Below are 17,275 nucleotides of genomic sequence, written 5' to 3'. Positions count from 1 at the left end.
GGACCTCGAACCAGATCGTCTTGGAAAAAGAGCACCCTGTGAGAAGGTGCGTCATGGTCTCCTCAGCCTGGTCGCAGAGTGGGCATCTAGGCGCATGCGGAAGGCCCCGACGCGCCAGCCTCTCACTCGTCCAACACCTGTCCAGACAGGAGAGATTAATCATGTGAAGCTTGTCCATCTACATAGAATAGAATCTCACATGGAGATGAGAGTTAGAACACCTTCCGAGCTTTGGTGTACTTCATCATCATTAGCTAATAATTGATGCAGAACGAAATTCTGATTAAACAATTGTAACACAACCTGCAATGCATCTGGCATAATCCAAGTTCACGACATGGGGATAATTTTGGTGAAGGTTTGGTACCTTGTGCCATCATTTGTAATTTCGGCCAGTAATAAAACTTCATAAAAATAGCAGTCTAACAGATACTCAAGCACAAATCCGGGAAACATGATGCCATGTTGTGGCAGTTAACAGGAAACAAAAAGAAATTTCATCTTAGTAAAATTATCAAACACCTTATCTGTATGTACACAGGATGAAAGGCAACGGTGATCAACCTGTGGATGTTGCCCTGTGTGAACCAGAAATCCTGCAGGCTGTACAATACAAAGAAGAGACGGAGTTCGTCGCTAGCAGCCGCCGGAGTGTCGTGACCGCTAGTATGGGGGGAGAGAAAGAGTGCTGCCTCCTGACCTGGGTGTCCACGGAGAGAGAGGATGCAGATCGCAGTGGGTCAAGGCAAGAATACCGGTGGTGCGAACTGGCGATGCCGGGAGAGAGGATGGTGGCGAGAGGAGCAGTAGGAGGAGGGCGATGGGGAAATATGTGCAGATCGGCGACCTAAAGAGATCGCCATTGAGATGGGAATAGGCGGCAGTAGTTTTGCTAATCTTAGATCTAATCGGGGAGAGAGCAGACTTACTTTTTCTTTCTAATAACTCAGGGGATGGGACAATGGGCCGCATAAAGATTCTAAACCCGACCTAGGAAAACATGCGACGACATGTATATCGTCGCAGAAACGTCTCTACATGCTAGTTTACTTTGAATATTGAGACGAACATAAAAGCGTCTTATGTAAGACGTCTCTAGCTGATTATTTTCTTGTAGGGTGGTGTGCGTGGCCTGGCACGGTTTGGTTGCGGTCTGGCGCCGCCATGGCTGGCCGTGCCACCGAGCCGCCATTGCTGCCTCCACGTTCTTCGTCACGTACTCCTTCCTCTACCTCTTCTACTCTCTCCACTCCTTCCTCTCTTCGATCTGTGCCTACTGGCCCCATGCGTATGTTGCTGTTGTGCTTGACGTGCTGCCATGTTTGTTGTGATGCTATGCTTGCTCACCTAAGCCTACTGATGCTCTACTCTAGCATGTTCATGCTTACTGGTCCTTATTATAGGCCAAGGTTAGCATTACTGACACTTGTGGTGTCAGTGATGCTCACCTATGCCATGTGTATGCTTCAGTTGATCCCATTCTTGGATCACTGCATGTATGTGATGCTCTGCTATGCCTAGGCTTGATCTATTGATCAATCAAATGCTAGTGGCTAGTTACTGGCTTACTCCTTGGCTAATTAATTAGCTTGTGCTAGCTTCTGCTGTGACTTGTGCTTGCTCATGATGCTCAAGTGTCTGTTTGTGTGCTGTTGTTGTTGTCCATAGCTCATTGGACATAATCCAATAGCTAGGATGCAATAGTTCATGCTGCTGTTGCCTCTCAGTGATGCTATTGCATTATTCATGCATTGATTGTTATATATTCATGCCTGGATGGATTAATTATATATGAACTGCTTATGCAGTGTTGATTAAATACCTTGATGTGCATGATTTGATATTTCCATGAGCAATTTGGAAATATTTAAAGTCTGAATCCATTTCTGGATAGTGGTGACTTATATTCTTGGTTAATTAGATGGATTTGTGTTTGATGTGACCTCAGTAGAATTGCTACTGCTTGGTTTCTCACACAGTTGGCTAGTTCTTGTTGGCTACTCATCTCTGGTTGCATAATAGGGAATCATAAATGATATGAATGCCATTATGCTTGCCTGTGAAGAAATCTAAGGTTTAACTGATGGTTTAGTGACTAGGATCTCACTAGGTGGTCTTTTGGTAGCTCCTAGTCCTGTAAATCCTCTACTGGTGCCGTCTGTGCATTTATCCTTGCTTGTTTGCACATTTGTGCATCTATCCTTGCTTATGTGCACATGAATAGTGTCTAGATGGGTTTTGGGCTCTAGCTGCTCCCTTTTCTGCCAGTGATCCTTGGTCAACACCAAGTGATGATCAACCCATGAGCATCTGCTCATTTCATGACCTGTGTCATGCAAAATTTATGGATTGGATCCACTGGATCCTCTCCAGGTATTTGGTATACCTTGTTCCAGCTCCTAGATGGTTGAGCTCAACTGCTGTTGAGCAGTTGCTGGATGATCTTGTTACTTGCCCTGCTCCTCCTAGCTCCCGATGATGTTGTTTATGTCCCCATGTCTTCTGTTGAGTTTTGGTTGGTGAATTTGGATGGATAAATGGGTTTCAGAGGTTGTTTGAGCTGTTCTTGAGCAAGAACAGAGATGAACTGTCACTGTTCCTTGATGGTTGCTTGGTGAATGGTTATCTGGTCGACCTGTGTATTGCTTCTAGGGTTTCTACCCTTTTATACTTGCTGTGATTCTTCTCTGGCTGTGACACACAAGCCTGGCATGGCTTGGTGACTAGGTTGTGCCTTGGTGTGCTGTTGGATGCACAACAGCTCCATGAGCTGTGTGATCCCTTTGGTGAAACTTAAGCCCCTATGTGTGGCTCAGTGTTGGTGTGCCTGTGTATATCTTGTTTCTGTCCAGATTTTGGACATGGACAAGTGTCCTTGACACTTGGTTTCTAACCCCTGTCTAGTTTCTTCATATTTAACCCCCTGTCTAGTTTTCTTCTTTGTATTTTGCAGGTTTCAAAGACGGAAATGATCTAGGAAGCAATTCTTCTAAGACATGTAGTTTAGGTTTTAGTATAGGATTCAAATTTATGTAATCTTCTTTTTATTTTGTTTATTATTCATCCAATTTTTATGATAAATATTGTAAAGACAATGTATGTGTGTGTGTATTATCAATAAAGCTCAAATTTTCCTTATGAGCTCATTTGTAATTGTATCATTTACTTATGAATTATTTGTGTATTTATAATGTAATTTGAAATACAAAATGATTTGAATTATGATGAGTTTTTGAATTATGAATTCATAATTCAATTCTTTATTGCTTATCAATTACTTCTTTTGTTTTAAATTCAAATATGAATTGCCAATTCAAATCAACTCACAAAATTCACAAGTTACAAAAGAGATCATGTCGAAATTCTTAACCTCACATTGCCTAACCCTAACTGCAACGAGAGAGAACCTCGACCCCTCTTAGGTTTATATGCAATAAGACGCGAAAATTTCTCTCGTTTTGCGATGAAATGCACATCCCAATTCTAAATCTACCCTTTGATGTTCCTATGTTCTGGGTTATTACAGTATGTGCTAAACCTCCAACAAAATAAAAAGTAGAGAGCATAAAACATGGTTTTGAGCTATGCAACTCATGTAAACAATAATAATAAGGACGGGGTACCAAGTATCTAAAGATATCTATGTATCATGAGTTTGACCTCTGATGAGTGCATTTTTATCATGTTTTAATACTGTTATTTCATTAAGTTATCATTGAGTACTAGTACTCCTCCAATTCATATTACTTGATGCTAATATAGATGTATCTAGACATATTTTAGTCGTAGATACATTCATTTTAGCATCAAGTAATATGGATCGGAGAGAGTAGGATTTTTTTATTTCACCGCGCTACCGCGCCATTTTATGCTTGTCTACACGTACATGATCTTGAATAGTAAATCCATGATGAAATATTAAAATGAAAACTGTCATTTTCTGGTATTTTGACGTGATAGAAATCATTTTAGCACTTAATTATGCACCTGGGCGAAAGGACAATGCGGGGATAACTTCCAGTAACTTTAAAGGGCTTCAGTATGGGCAAGACCCGCCCGTACCACCCGCCAGAAGCACCATCTCGTCAAATACTTTCACCTCCTGCAGACGGATCTGAGATCCAAGCACGTAGACGACTAGGAACACCAGAACACTGTCTCAGAAGATATATGAAGGGAGATATAGAAGGGGCCTCATCCAAGCTGCTACCCGGATCATTGGAGGACAAAGCATCATCACCTTCATCATCATCCACAACAAAATCATCATATCCATTCCCTCCATCTCATTAGATTGTAATCTCCATTACCATTGTGGATTTGTACTTGAATTGAAACCATCTTAGTATTCAGAATTTGGGTATTGTTAGTTCACACCGTTTCATAGGGCGGTCTTTATGTTATTATTTTCTGTCATTTCAAAGTCTTGAGAAATCATGGAAATATTTGTTGCCATCGGCAGATGTTAGCTTCGATCATTCCTTACCAATTGTTGCATTTGTGGGCATCCATGGGAACTTCAGAATTGGTACTAATAAGTTTGACGAATGGCCTCTTTATTAGCTTGTGTTTTAGCATTTGGGTTCTCTCATTTCATATTAATGGTGCATTGTATATTTTCCTAATTCTGCATTTACTTTGATTTCTAAAATACATTAGTTTCTACTATGTAAGCTTATCTAAGCTTTCCCTATGACCATATCTAAGCTTTCCCCCATTTTGATCCTTTGGTTTTTATCTGTCAAGTCATTCACAGGTTAGAGACCTGGGCTGTTATTTGTACCAAACAGATGGCTCTTTGGTTCTTATACAGTGTCTTGCTCCTTTGGTGCAAATGTTTGAACACTAGTTGCATTTTTGCAAACGTCTTTTACTCCTTGTGTGATTTCTGTCATCAGTACTGAAGCTTGTTATCCTATTACATATCAATTAATTATGAATCAAGCATATTTATGCTATAAATCCTCCAATATTCTGTATGTTTCATTGACCTCATTTCTTAGCTGAATTAATAATACTTTTGTAGAAGTTTAACAACCAAGTTGTTCAAAATGTTCTGTATCCACAGATCAAGCAGATTTGGTAGGCTTCAAGGTATTCAGTGTGCACTAGCTGGAAGAAACATTTACATGAGGTTTACCTGCAGTACTGGTGATGCTATGGGGATGAATATGGTGTCCAAAGGTGTCGAGAATGTCTTGGGATATCTGCTGAACAACTTCCCCGACATGGATGTCATCAGCATTTCTGGTTTCAACTCTTTCCTCTTTTATGTCAAACTGCAGCTAATTTTACATTCTTTCTTTGCAAACCAATACATCCTTTTAGAAGATAACTAAAACATTGTTGTTCTGGAATTCTTAGTAGAATGCTGGGCAACAGGCATGACACACTGAAAGAATTATTTGATCAATGCATTCAAGACATATTTTTTATCCCCGTCTGGTTAAGCTGTAACATGAGAAACTTGTTCGAATAGTATATGTTATTAGGTGGACTTGATTTTTTCCTATGTACTCATCTCCTGTTAGCTTAAATACCTTGAGTGTACAATTGAAGCTTGATGTGATGAAAGGAAAACAATGAACCTGCTAACTTTCTTTTGTCTTGGAGCAAACTTATTGTAGTCTTATTTACGATATATTTTACAGTGGACTAGCTCAGGATGAATAGTGCCTATTATCACCATTGTTCTCTGCCCGGCATTTGCAAAATGAATTAACTTTGGGTATATCAGGTAACTACTGTTCAGACAAGAAGCCTACTGCTGTAAATTGGATAGAAGGACGCGGGAAATCTGTTGTTTGTGAGGCTACAATTAAAGGAAGTGTTGTACAGAGTGTTCTAAAGACCACCGTGGAAAAACTTGTCGAGCTTAACATTGTCAAGAATCTAGCTGGATCAGCTGTAGCTGGAGCTCTTGGAGGTTTCAATGCCCATGCAAGCAATATCGTAACTGCCCTATTCATCGCTACTGGCCAGGATCCCGCGCAAAATGTTGAAAGCTCACAGTGCATCACCATGTTGAAGGCTCAATGAAGGAAATGATCTCCACATCTCTGTGACCATGCCATCCATCGAGGTGATCCTTTTTTCCTTTCAGTTCATGGTAACTGGAATCAAGTTCCTACTCTAGGTAGATCGTAGCGCAGTCTGTCATCACCAATCGTCATTGAAATGATCAATTCTTTAGCCAAGATGCCTTGCCCATTATCTATTTCTTCATTCAGATATGAGGGCTAGAAATTGATATTGTTTATCCATTTTACTTCCCCCACTTCTTTAAAAGCTTCTCCAATCACACAAGCATTCGTGTTTTTTTGCGTCATGCTTCATAATCAGTAATTTGATCATGATGGCACTGCAACCCTTCATTAGTACCTTCTCACACTAAGTTGTCCATGTTAAATTATTCAGTTTTTGTTTCTTCAGGTTGGCACAATTGGGGGTGGCACTTGTCTTGCCTCACAGTCCGCCTGTCTGAACCTGCTTGGTGTGAAAGGTTCCAACCATGAGTCACCCGGCGCAAACGCTAAACTTTTGGCCACCATTGTAGCCGGCAGCGTACTCGCCGGTGAGCTCTCCCTCCTCGCTGCTCTGGCCGCTGGCCAACTTGTGAAGAACCACATGAAGTACAACCGATCCAGCAAAGATGTTGCCAAGGCTGCTTCTTGAGCAGCCCCCCGTCCAGTGCTGAACATATTTGGACAGGAGAATCACCAGACAGCAAGCGTGTCGACAAGCAAAGCAAATCAGCAGAGTAGAGAGACTTACCTGTACATACTGCTGATTAAGCGAGCGAGACTTGTCTAGGGTCGTCTCAGGTTGCGAGTGTCAGTCGCAGCCTGGGTTTCTAGCATAAATTTGTGGAGAAAAACACCTAACTCATCGTGCAGCTTGTGATTGTAATTTTGTTTGCGTGACATTGCAGATGCTTATGTTTGTATTGTGTAACAAATTAGACCCCCCATTTTCGGCTCTTTTATAGTAGCAGATCAGAATACCAGACTAACTTGTGATGATGTTGCTATTCCTTTTATGCGGTATAGTTATTTATTTTGTCTGCAGCATGAAGCGTTCAGTGTTCATGTTCAATTTCGCTGCTCGTGTTGTGCTCTCTGGTTGTGCACGTTGACGATTGCAATAATATAACAGTTCAACAAAGTCATTAGGGTATCTACCCTCTTTAATTCAAAAACATGAACTAACTTTTCCAAAATGATCATGTTATACAGAACCTAATGACATGAACGAACCTAGCACCCCTGGAGCCACCCAGGCTTGCCCACGGCGCAACCTTGTATTCACCACCATCAGTATCTTAAGCTTCTCTATCCAGGCTTCCGAAAGTTTCTGTGTCCGCCAATGCTAATGGGTGACCCAATTGCATCTCTAATCCTATTAAATATCAGACAATTAATTATGAATGAATCATATGTATACTGTAAATCCTCCGATATTTTGTATGTTTTGATCTCCTTCCTTGGCTAAATTAATAATAGAAGTCCATGTGATGATAAACTACTGTGGCAGCAAGCAAGTTGTTCAAAATGTTCTAGGTATTCACTTATGAAGCAGATTTGGTAGGCTTCGAGGTATTCAGTGTGCAGAAGCTGAATCGTTCTCTTTTGGGTCATGCCTCGTAATCCGTAATCCGATCGTGAAGGCACTGCAATCCTTCATTTTTTTTTTTTTTTGCGAGGAAAAAGGAAATATATTAAAGTCCCGTTCTTACAGAAAGGTCCAGCTTGAAAAGATAAAAATTACAGATAAGGCCACTGGATCCCGATGTCGATGTCGAGCACGATGCCGCCGGTGGCGCGCCGCCGCCGCCGTACCTCTCAATGGCTTGGATCAGGTACAGGCCCTCCGCGGCCGGGAAGTCGCCGGACGCCAGCTCCAGGGAGCTTACACCGCGGCCCTCCATCTCCATCGCGAGACTTCGCTCCATCTCCTTCTCCATAACCTGCACGAACCGGCCCAGCCGCCACGCCGGCGCCGGAGAGGGCTTGAGAAGCTCCACAGATCCGCAGACCCGCAAGCTCCGGGAAGACGAGAGCTCCACCGCGGAGCTCCGAAGAACACCGCCGTCGAAGAGGACGAGCTCCGCCTCAAAACGCCGCACCGACCACACCACCTCCTTCTCAGCGCCGCCGGCAGGCCACCTAGAGAGTCCTACACTATGTACAAGCCGTGGATCGACGATTCCCCACCCTCCCGCCGCCGGAGCGGCCGCCGGAGGAGGAGGAATCGGCGACCCGACGGCGAGCGAGGTGGATCTCCGGTAAGGTTTCAGAAAATCGCCCCTCCCTACTGTAGCGGGGGAAGGGGAACGACCAAGCTTCGTTTCAGGGCTTATTTTAACAACTCACTGCAATCCTTCATTGGTGCTACATCGGAATAAGCGATCCAACTTTGTGTAGATACGGATGTATTTACACACTAAAATGCATCTAGATACTTCTGTATATAGACAACTAGTTGCTTGTTTTTTTGAGGTTTAACAGAGGGTTTCCCCACTGTGTATTTTATTTATTTTATATAAGAGTACAAAAGGCAAAAGTATCAGGGTGCTAGAGAAAAGCACCACAGAAAAACAAGATACAAAAAGAGCTAACTAAATAAACAAATACAACTAGTTGCTTGTTTTTGAACGGAGCGAGTGTAGTTGTCTTCTCGTATTATTCTGTCCATGCTAAATGGGTTCAGTCTTTGTTTCTTCAGAGCAGGTCTAACAGACCCCTTAAAAACCCCAACCCCGTAAAATAACCGCCAATATACGGGGTAGAGCTCTACCCGGCCGTCTAGCAGACCCCGTAAATCAGCCCCCGGTATCGAATTTTTACAGTTTTGGCTACAGGGCGGCTCCTCGCCCCTTACAAGTACAGGGTGGGAGGGTGAATACAGGGCGAACCCCTCACCCTTGGCGGGCTGAAATTTCAGCTCGTAAATGCTTCTGCGCACTGTAGCGGGCGGCGGCCATGGCGGGCGTCCGGAGCGGGAGCGGGCGCGGCCGGCGTGGGGACGGCCGGAGCGGGCGCGGCCGAGCGGGCACGGCCGGGCCGGCGGCGGCCGGTGAGCGGCGTAGCGGGGCGACGCGGCCGTGGGCGAAGGGGCGGCCGGGCGGAGCAGCGCGCGGCCAGCCATGGCTCGCGCGCGCGGGCGGGAGCGGGCGCGGCCGGCCGTGGCGGACGGGGCGGCCGGGCGAGCGGGGAAGGCGGCCGCCGAGTCGAGCGGGCGGCCGGCGGCCGGAGCAGCGCGCGCCATGGCCGGCGGACGGCGGCGGCCGGGCGAGCAGGCCGGCGGCGGAGCAGGCCGGCGGCGGGTGCCGGGGCAGGCAGGGGCGGCCGGGCAGGGCTGAGCAGGGCGGCCGGGGCAGTTTTGAAGAACTCGTGATGCACGCACGAGGAGGAAGAAAGAGAGAGAAGGAAGAAGAAGAAAAAAATTGGCATATTCTAGGAATATTCTTCTTTACGCTTTAGACATACGGGTCATGCATCGTCCGAGTTTTCGGCCGGCGAAAAGTGAATACAGGGCCCTGTACTCGCGTTTTAAGGGGCGAAAAAATACGGGACCTGTTAGACATGCTCTCAGGTAGGTGCAATTGCCTCTCAAAAAAAAGGTAGGTGCAATTGGGGGCGGCACCTGTCTGTCATGCACTCTTGCCTCACAGGCCGCATGTCTGAACCTGCTTGGCCACCATTGTAGCGGGTAGTGTACTTGGCGGCGAGCTATCTCTCCCCCGGCCTCGCTGCTCTAGCCGCTGACCAGCTTGTGAAGTGAGCCACATGAAGTTCAACCGATCGAGTAAAGATGTTTGCCAAGGCTGCTCTGCCCCCTAGGATCCATCCAGTGCTGACCATATTTAGAGAGGAGAACTGGCAAACGGTGAGCTTGTCGACGAGCAAATCAGCAGAGCAAAGAGGCTTGCATGTACATGCTGCTGATTAAGCGCGCTGAGCTGAGACTTGTTTAGGCTCCCTCCAGAGCAGCGGCAGATCAAATTATGAGGATTAATTTGCGGTTGATGCTACTGTTCCTATTTTATGCCTATTTTGTCTGCAGCATGAACAGTGGCGGCGCCAGGAAATGGCGCCTGGGTATTCCGCCCAATTTTTTTTGTTCTAAATGTAGTATATGAATCAAACACCATAGTACTATCAATATATGAATAAAACAACAATACCACTCTTCTTTTTCTACAGTAAAAGAAGAAAAACAGAAAATTAAAAACTTGCATCTACGAAGCTAGTAGGAGTGGATGATTTCTCTAGGAAGCAAGCAATGAACGAAATTGGGGACAAGGAACTGAGGAAATCGGCCGTACCTTCAGCGCTGCTCAGGGACGCTGGCGTGGGGCGGCGCGGACGGGAGGAGGGGCGCGGGTCGGTGGGGGGCGGGGCCGGGGCGCCACCGCGGCTGGCGCGGAGCCGTCGCCCGCTGCTCCGGGCTGCATTGTCAGATCCTAGATGGAAATCGAACAAGAACTACTCCCTGTACTGGAGACCCCGCTATGAAAAGGGGATTTTGCTATCTAAGATACATCTACGAGAAGTAAAAGGAGACAGGGAAAATAGGGTTCAGTTCATATGTTTTTCGATGGCACTGTCGTCCCACCAGGGAGGCTATACATAGCCAGTTTAGGTTCACTTTATTACAACTCAGTAAAAATAAAAAGACAGAAATGACCACAACTCATCTTGGCCATCTGCTCGCCCGCTTCAGGGTTCTCAGTCGTAGGATCTTCATAACGATGAAGCGGCCTCTTCCCTGGAGAGAATCAACTTGTCCTCAAGTTGTGTTGTGAATTGTGATTGTCTGGAAACCAGGACTTGATTGTGTTGTAATAGAATGCTGGGAATGCCTTTTTGATGAAGTTAGCATCCTCCCAAGATGCATCTTCAGCTGGTAAGTTCTGCCACTCAATGAGCCATTGTGTAACTAGAATTTTGTTTCTAGGCAGCGATCTGGTCTCCAACACTTGCAAAGGTTCAGTTCTTATCTTCCCATCATCAGCAACTAACGATAGCCCTTGTTCTGGAACTGCACGAGGACCTAGATGTTTCTTTAGTTGACTGACATGGAACACAGGATGGATTCCAACACCCTCAGGAAGGAGTAGCTTGTACGCCAATGACCCAATCTTCTCAAGTACACGGAAGGGACCGTAGTACTTACTTGTCAGCTTGATCGATTGGCATAGACCGAAAGAAGCCATCCTATACGGCTGCATTCTGAGATAGACCATATCACCAAGATCAAAGGATCTTTCAGTCCTTTTTGCATCTGCATAACGCTTCATTCTTGCCTGGGCTTGGGTAAGATTTTCCTTTATTCTCGTGAGCATCTCTTGCTTTTCCTGGAGGAAATCCCGTGCTGCAGCATCCAATGGTCCTGGTATTGCCACTTCATTAATTAGAGGAGGTGCATAGCCATACAATGCCTGGAATGGGGAAACTTTGAGCGATGTGTGGTAAGTGGTGTTGTACCACCACTCAGTAAGAGGAATCCAGGCTGCCCATTTTTTTGGATACCGGAAAACCATACAACACAGGTAGGTTTCAAGACATTGATCCACGAGTTCGGATTGGCCGTCCGTTTGAGGATGATAGGCCATGCTCAGCTTCAACTTGATGTTTATTGACTTGAAGACTTGTTACCACGGATCACTTGTGAAGATGCGGTCTCTGTCAGTTACAATACTGAGGGGAGGTCCATGTAGCTTGAACACATTGTCGATGAAGGCATGCGCCACAGAATGTGCTGAATATGGATGCGCAAGTGTGATGAAGTGAGCACTTTTTGTCATCCTGTAGACTACCACAAGAATTACTTCCTTGCCTTGGGATTTAGGAAGTCCTTCAATGAAGTCCATGGTGATATGCTGCCATGCCATATCTGGTGTGATACCAATTTGTCAGATCCTAGATGGAAATCGAACAAGAACTACTCCATGTACCGGAGACCCCACTATGAAAAGGGGATTTTCCTATCTAAGATACATCTACGCGAAGTAAAAGGAGACAGGGAAAATAGGGTTCAGTTCATATGTTTTTCGATGGCACTGTCGTCCCACCATGGAGGCTATACATAGCCAGTTTAGGTTCACTTTATTACAACTCAGTAAAAGTAAAAAGACAGAAATGACCACAACTCATCTTGGCCATCCGCTCGCCCGCTTCGTTCTCATCGTAGGATCTTCATAACGACGAAGCGGCCTCTTCCCTGGAGTAGAACTGATACTGCAGACACATGTCGGCCATGCATCTCCGGCGGCGGTCATGGGGCGTGGGGCATGCATCGCGTGCGTGCTGTGAGGTGCGAGCGAAAGGGGATTGCGTGCGTGCAGTCGATGGCTTGGTTTCTGCCTTGTTGGGCTGGGCCAAATATCCACATTTTTTTTCCATCAAAATCTTGGGTATTCCAGGGAAGACAGGGGAATACCCAGCGCCGCCCATGAGCATGAAGCTCTCAGTGTCCATGTTCGATTTCGCTGATATTAAATCACAAGTCTGTTCTTTGAATTTTTTTTTTTTGCTCATTTGGCAACGGTGCTCCTTGCTTAAGGTTAAATATGCCTTGAGGCTTGAGCTCACATACTTCGGTTAGAAATATCGTTGCCAATACCAATCGCTGCCGCTTTCTGTGTTTTGTCAAACGAATGTCCTCGCCGACCTTGCTGGTTCTCGCGCGGCACTACGAATAACTTGGAGAATCGTTGTTTGCTTTTTAAAGTACAAAACGAATTAGTGCGCCTCGCTTTCTCATGCAAGGAGCGAGAATATATGGAACAGAATCATCACGCTGTACAAGATCTCCGTCCGTACTTACTAGTACAAAGTTCGTATCAGTTTTTTTTATTTAATTTGAGCTTACTTACTCTTCTAGTACTGGTAGCAAACAGGAGTAGAAATGCAGACACTGGAAAAGACGAGTCAAGTACTTCAAAAAAAAAAGACGAATCAAGAGCAAACGGGCTACAATGCAAGACGCAGATGGGCCATAGTACACGGTGGGCCGCGTGGTTTCAGCCGCTCGCTGGGCGAATTCCGGAGCCCATGAATCCTCCGCGGTGCGCTGCCATGGCAAGCGATGGCGATGGCTGCAATTCGCTGACGTGACGGCACCCCCGGGCGCAGATGATCGATCGGTGGCGGCAGCCTCGCCGGTCGCCGGCACCGTCACGTGGGGCGGGCGGCCCGCCACCCTTCGCTTCGCCTCGCGGGGGCGGCCCATCCGTCGCTCTCCGGCGTCAAAGATCCGACGCGACATCTCCGGTTCTCCTTCCCTGCTCTGCTCCAGTCACGGCGGGGGCCGCCCCCACGTGTGCGCCTGACCCCGCCGCCGGCTAACACACCCACGTGCCGCCGCGCCCCGCTCCCGGTGCAACCACTGCTCCTCGCTGCCCTACATCATGCAATGCAACACGAATTTCTTTTGCGAGGTTGGAGAAGAGAGAGGTTCCATTGGTCGACAAGTGTCCTCTTGGCCTCTTCTTATTTCATGCTTCAACTACTGTAGTACTAATCTAGTATATCCATGGCGATTTCGTCAGACTTTGAATCAGAGCGCAGGATCATATTCGTAGGTACTCATCCTGAAGATACCCCTGAACAACCAGTTTTCTACTCTCCGGCCCCGATGTCTGTTTTAGCACAAGCAAGACTCCATTAATTAATCAGAACCAAATTATTACTCCTCCTTCTCAATTTAAAATGCATATTGGTTTTGATCAAAGTCAAATTTTATAAAGTGTGACCAACTATATGTACAAATATATTAACTTCATAATTTCAAACACATATAATATAAAAATATATTTTATGATAGTTTAAGTAATACTAAGTCGATGTTGTAGATATTGATAGTATTATTTTATACGCATTTAGTGAAAGATTATCGTGTTTGACTTTGATTAAAACTATTTCTTTCGAAACGGAGGAAAAAAGCTTTGCCTCACTTCATTAGTTAAGGGGAGTTTCAACGGCAACCAAAGAAGCCTAAAGGGAAAAAAATTACAATTACACTCGTGGCATGGCGTAGGTCAATATGTATAGCTCCGGCAATTGCCCAATTTGCAGCCTCATTCTAGATTTTCTTGATACGGAGGTAGGCATAGAGCTAGAATTCCTAAAAACCCGACTATTGTGTTTGCCACTTTGCCCCATGATACCAACATGGTGAGCGTCGCCATTGCTTTTCTTCCAGTGTCATGCGTGTTGAGAGAGAGAACCGCCACTTCTCGACGGAGCCCAAATTAGCCCAAGTGGTTGTGACTTTGTGACAGACGGGTCAAGGCCCAGACCTGCGAACATACCATTCAAGACACGCAAACTGAAACATAACGTGTGCCATTGTCTCTGCAGGTTCCCTCTTACACTTGTGACATAGGTCACAGTTTGGCGAACCTCTCCTCTTCAGTCAGTCAGCTGTCCATACTCTGTCCTGCAAGATTAGACGTATCTCTTCATCTAACTAATATGCATTCTAATTTGGAAAAGAGGGGTATAACTACTTAACGACATTGGACAGGGATCACTCTATACAATTCTATCAAGGAAAGTAACTCCAACGCCGATAAGAGGAAAAACCTGACTTGCTGAAACCAGATCCATCAATGTGATTAAAGATCGATGGAGAACCACTGGGTTGGATTACTCTTACTACTAGTAGTTCTACTAGACAAGGACATCTCGAAATTGAGGGACACATAATTCCATGAAATGACAAGGAGATGGAGATGCAAGCGCACGGGAGCTGGCCGGCCATCGAGCTGAGTTTAAGCGAGCGGCGTGCATGTATCTAGCCCGGATTAGGCCATGGCCAGATTAAGACCGCCGCCCCGCCCTGTTAGTTGGCAAGTTGGCGCGTCACTTCATTCCCAGTCCAATCACCCAGCAAAGTAAAGGCAGCCAGGCTCCTTGACAGCCGATCGAGCCTCGAGCGCTAAAGTCAGAGACGCCTTGTTTAGAGGCTTTTTACGGTACAAATCACTAGTCCTATGGACGAGTAGTATTGAGCAAGTGTAATTTAGGCAGGTAATCTTTCCATATTTTCCTTTCGTGTAAGGGCAACTTGGCCAGATTAGGGGTAATGATGGATTCTTCCAAAACGCCCGTCCATCCGCTGACATGCACGTGCCTTTCCGTACGTGAAAACCATCGATCGACTGCCTCAGTGAGAATCAATCGCGTGTATAAAAAATATCTTGCGCAATGCATCCGCTAAGAGCAACTTCAACGCAGACGCTAAATGGATTGTACGCTAAAATAATTACTAATTTGCAGTGTGGCCGGCAGGCGCGGCAAAATTGTGCGCGCTAAAACATTTACCGTGCGTATGAAAAAGCGGTGACACACACGTTTTCTTTCATGCCCCGGTGCGTGCTATATAAAAGAAGTGCCACGCGTGTCCTCCAACCGTCTGGCATTTCAGCGTGCGCTTCCCCCTCCCACAGATATCGCGCCACCGCAATGTAGTCGCGACGCCATTCGAGCTCTGGGTATTGCGGCGTCCACGGGCACCCCAATGACGCCTCCTACGTGGGGATCCGGACCGGCGACGAGCGCATCGGCCTCGGAAAGTTTGAGACCGCGCACGAGGCGGCGCACGCGTACGACGCCCTGCCCTGGCGGCTCGGGCGCCCGTGTCAGACGATGAACTTCCATGACGTGTGGACGCGCCAGTAGGCCAAGGCCCTCGCACCGCCGCCGCGCCTTATATATCACGCAAGAGGAGCAGCGCACCAGCGAGAGTTGGAGCGCCATTTTCTCATCGCCGAGCGGGATGAGCATGTGTTGCTCGAGTGGGCGGCCGGCTTCCCTGAGGGTGTCGCGGCCGAGAAGAAGCACTTTGCGACTGCAAGGAGGCGCAGACGGCCGCGAGGAGGTCAGCCTCGCCCGGATGGCCAACAAGGCGGTGAGGCGGGCCTTCATCGAGGCGTAGATGGCTGGTCCGATGACCATCTCCGAGGATAACCCCCGTTGGGCTGACATGTTCTCGTCGACTTCAGTGTCGACCACGACACCGGATTCGTCCGATGTCGAGTTTTTAGATTAGGTTTATTTTTATCTACACTAGTTTGTAAAATATAAACTATCTCTATTTTCTTCTACTATCTAAACTAGCTTTATCATATTTTCTAGAGCTTGTTTTATGCTATTTCTTTGCAAAATCGTGTTTATGGCACTGCATTTTAACACCCCTGCCCAAGGGCGATTTTGGCAACTCTTTGCGCGTGGCATTTTAGCACTTCCGGTGGAAAACAAACTGATGTCACGTGCTATATAAGGATACAGCGGCAGTCACTGTGGCCGCGTGGCATTTCTAACCTTTTTGACACGAAAATAGATGGCAAGTGAAGAGAATCCGTTTGTCTACAGAATGGAATGGGATCGGGGCTCCAACCTAACCGGTGGTTAAATTTCTATATCCTGAAAGTACCCTTTAATGGGCAGGAATTTACCTATTTTACTCTTTTGTGAAAAAATACTACTCCTTTGCATAACAAGTATTGATCAATCTCAGCCCTTAGATCTGTGTAGCTGGACGGTTGACGCGTCTCTGTCCCTACCGTAAAAGACCCCCTTGTTTAAGATTAATTATCATTGCAGCTAGCTTAGCTGAGCTAACCACCGTCCGGACGGAGAGCCAGGGGCCGTCGATCGTCGCCGCCGACGACGCAACGCGACAAGCACTGGAGACGGCACATGCTAGACGTAGACCGACGGCGAGACAGAGCGCCGCGCGGGGATTATCTTAATGCGAGCTCTGATGATGATCTGATCTAATCTAATCTACGGAGTACTTAATCTAATCCCTTAACCCACTTGCATGCTCGCTACTTTAATCGATCTTTAGCCTGCCGTCAGTTTATAAAATTGATCGGCCGATCTGTCATTGGATGCTCGCTGGTTCAGAGCAAGCTTCACGGGCTAGCATGATTAATTAGTGAATCAAGCTGTGATTAATTAATTGCGTTGTGGCATGTCCTGTCTATCGGTCTAATCTCGGCTTCTTTCAGTGCACTCCGATGTGGGTTAATTCTGATCAGTAGCTAATAAAGCCGGGGATTATGCGAGCATGATGTGAATTAAGTTATCTGGTAAGTATGTCCTTCTAGCAGGCAGGGAGTAGTTCCCAGAAAAGATGCCGCCTTTCTTCCCGAAATGGTCGAGCCCATGATGCATCGTCAGTGAGAGAACTAGTACTTCGCTAACCTCTGCATTTGCATATATAGTTCGTTCTGCAGTACAGTACAAGTTTATGCATGTAT

At 46.3% G+C, this 17,275-nt stretch overlaps 1 pseudogene; it reads left to right on the top strand.

Moving 5' to 3' along the window:
- Positions 1-5,067: 5,067 nt before the first annotated feature.
- Positions 5,068-7,006, top strand: LOC139830100 (3-hydroxy-3-methylglutaryl-coenzyme A reductase 1-like; annotated as a pseudogene).
- The last annotated feature ends 10,269 nt before the right edge of the window (positions 7,007-17,275 follow it).

Source organism: Lolium perenne, chromosome 6, assembly GCF_019359855.2.
Source record: "Lolium perenne isolate Kyuss_39 chromosome 6, Kyuss_2.0, whole genome shotgun sequence".
Classification (NCBI taxonomy): Eukaryota; Viridiplantae; Streptophyta; class Magnoliopsida; order Poales; family Poaceae; genus Lolium; species Lolium perenne.
Note: the sequence above shows the minus strand (reverse complement) of the source record. Positions and strands in the feature narration are given on the sequence as shown.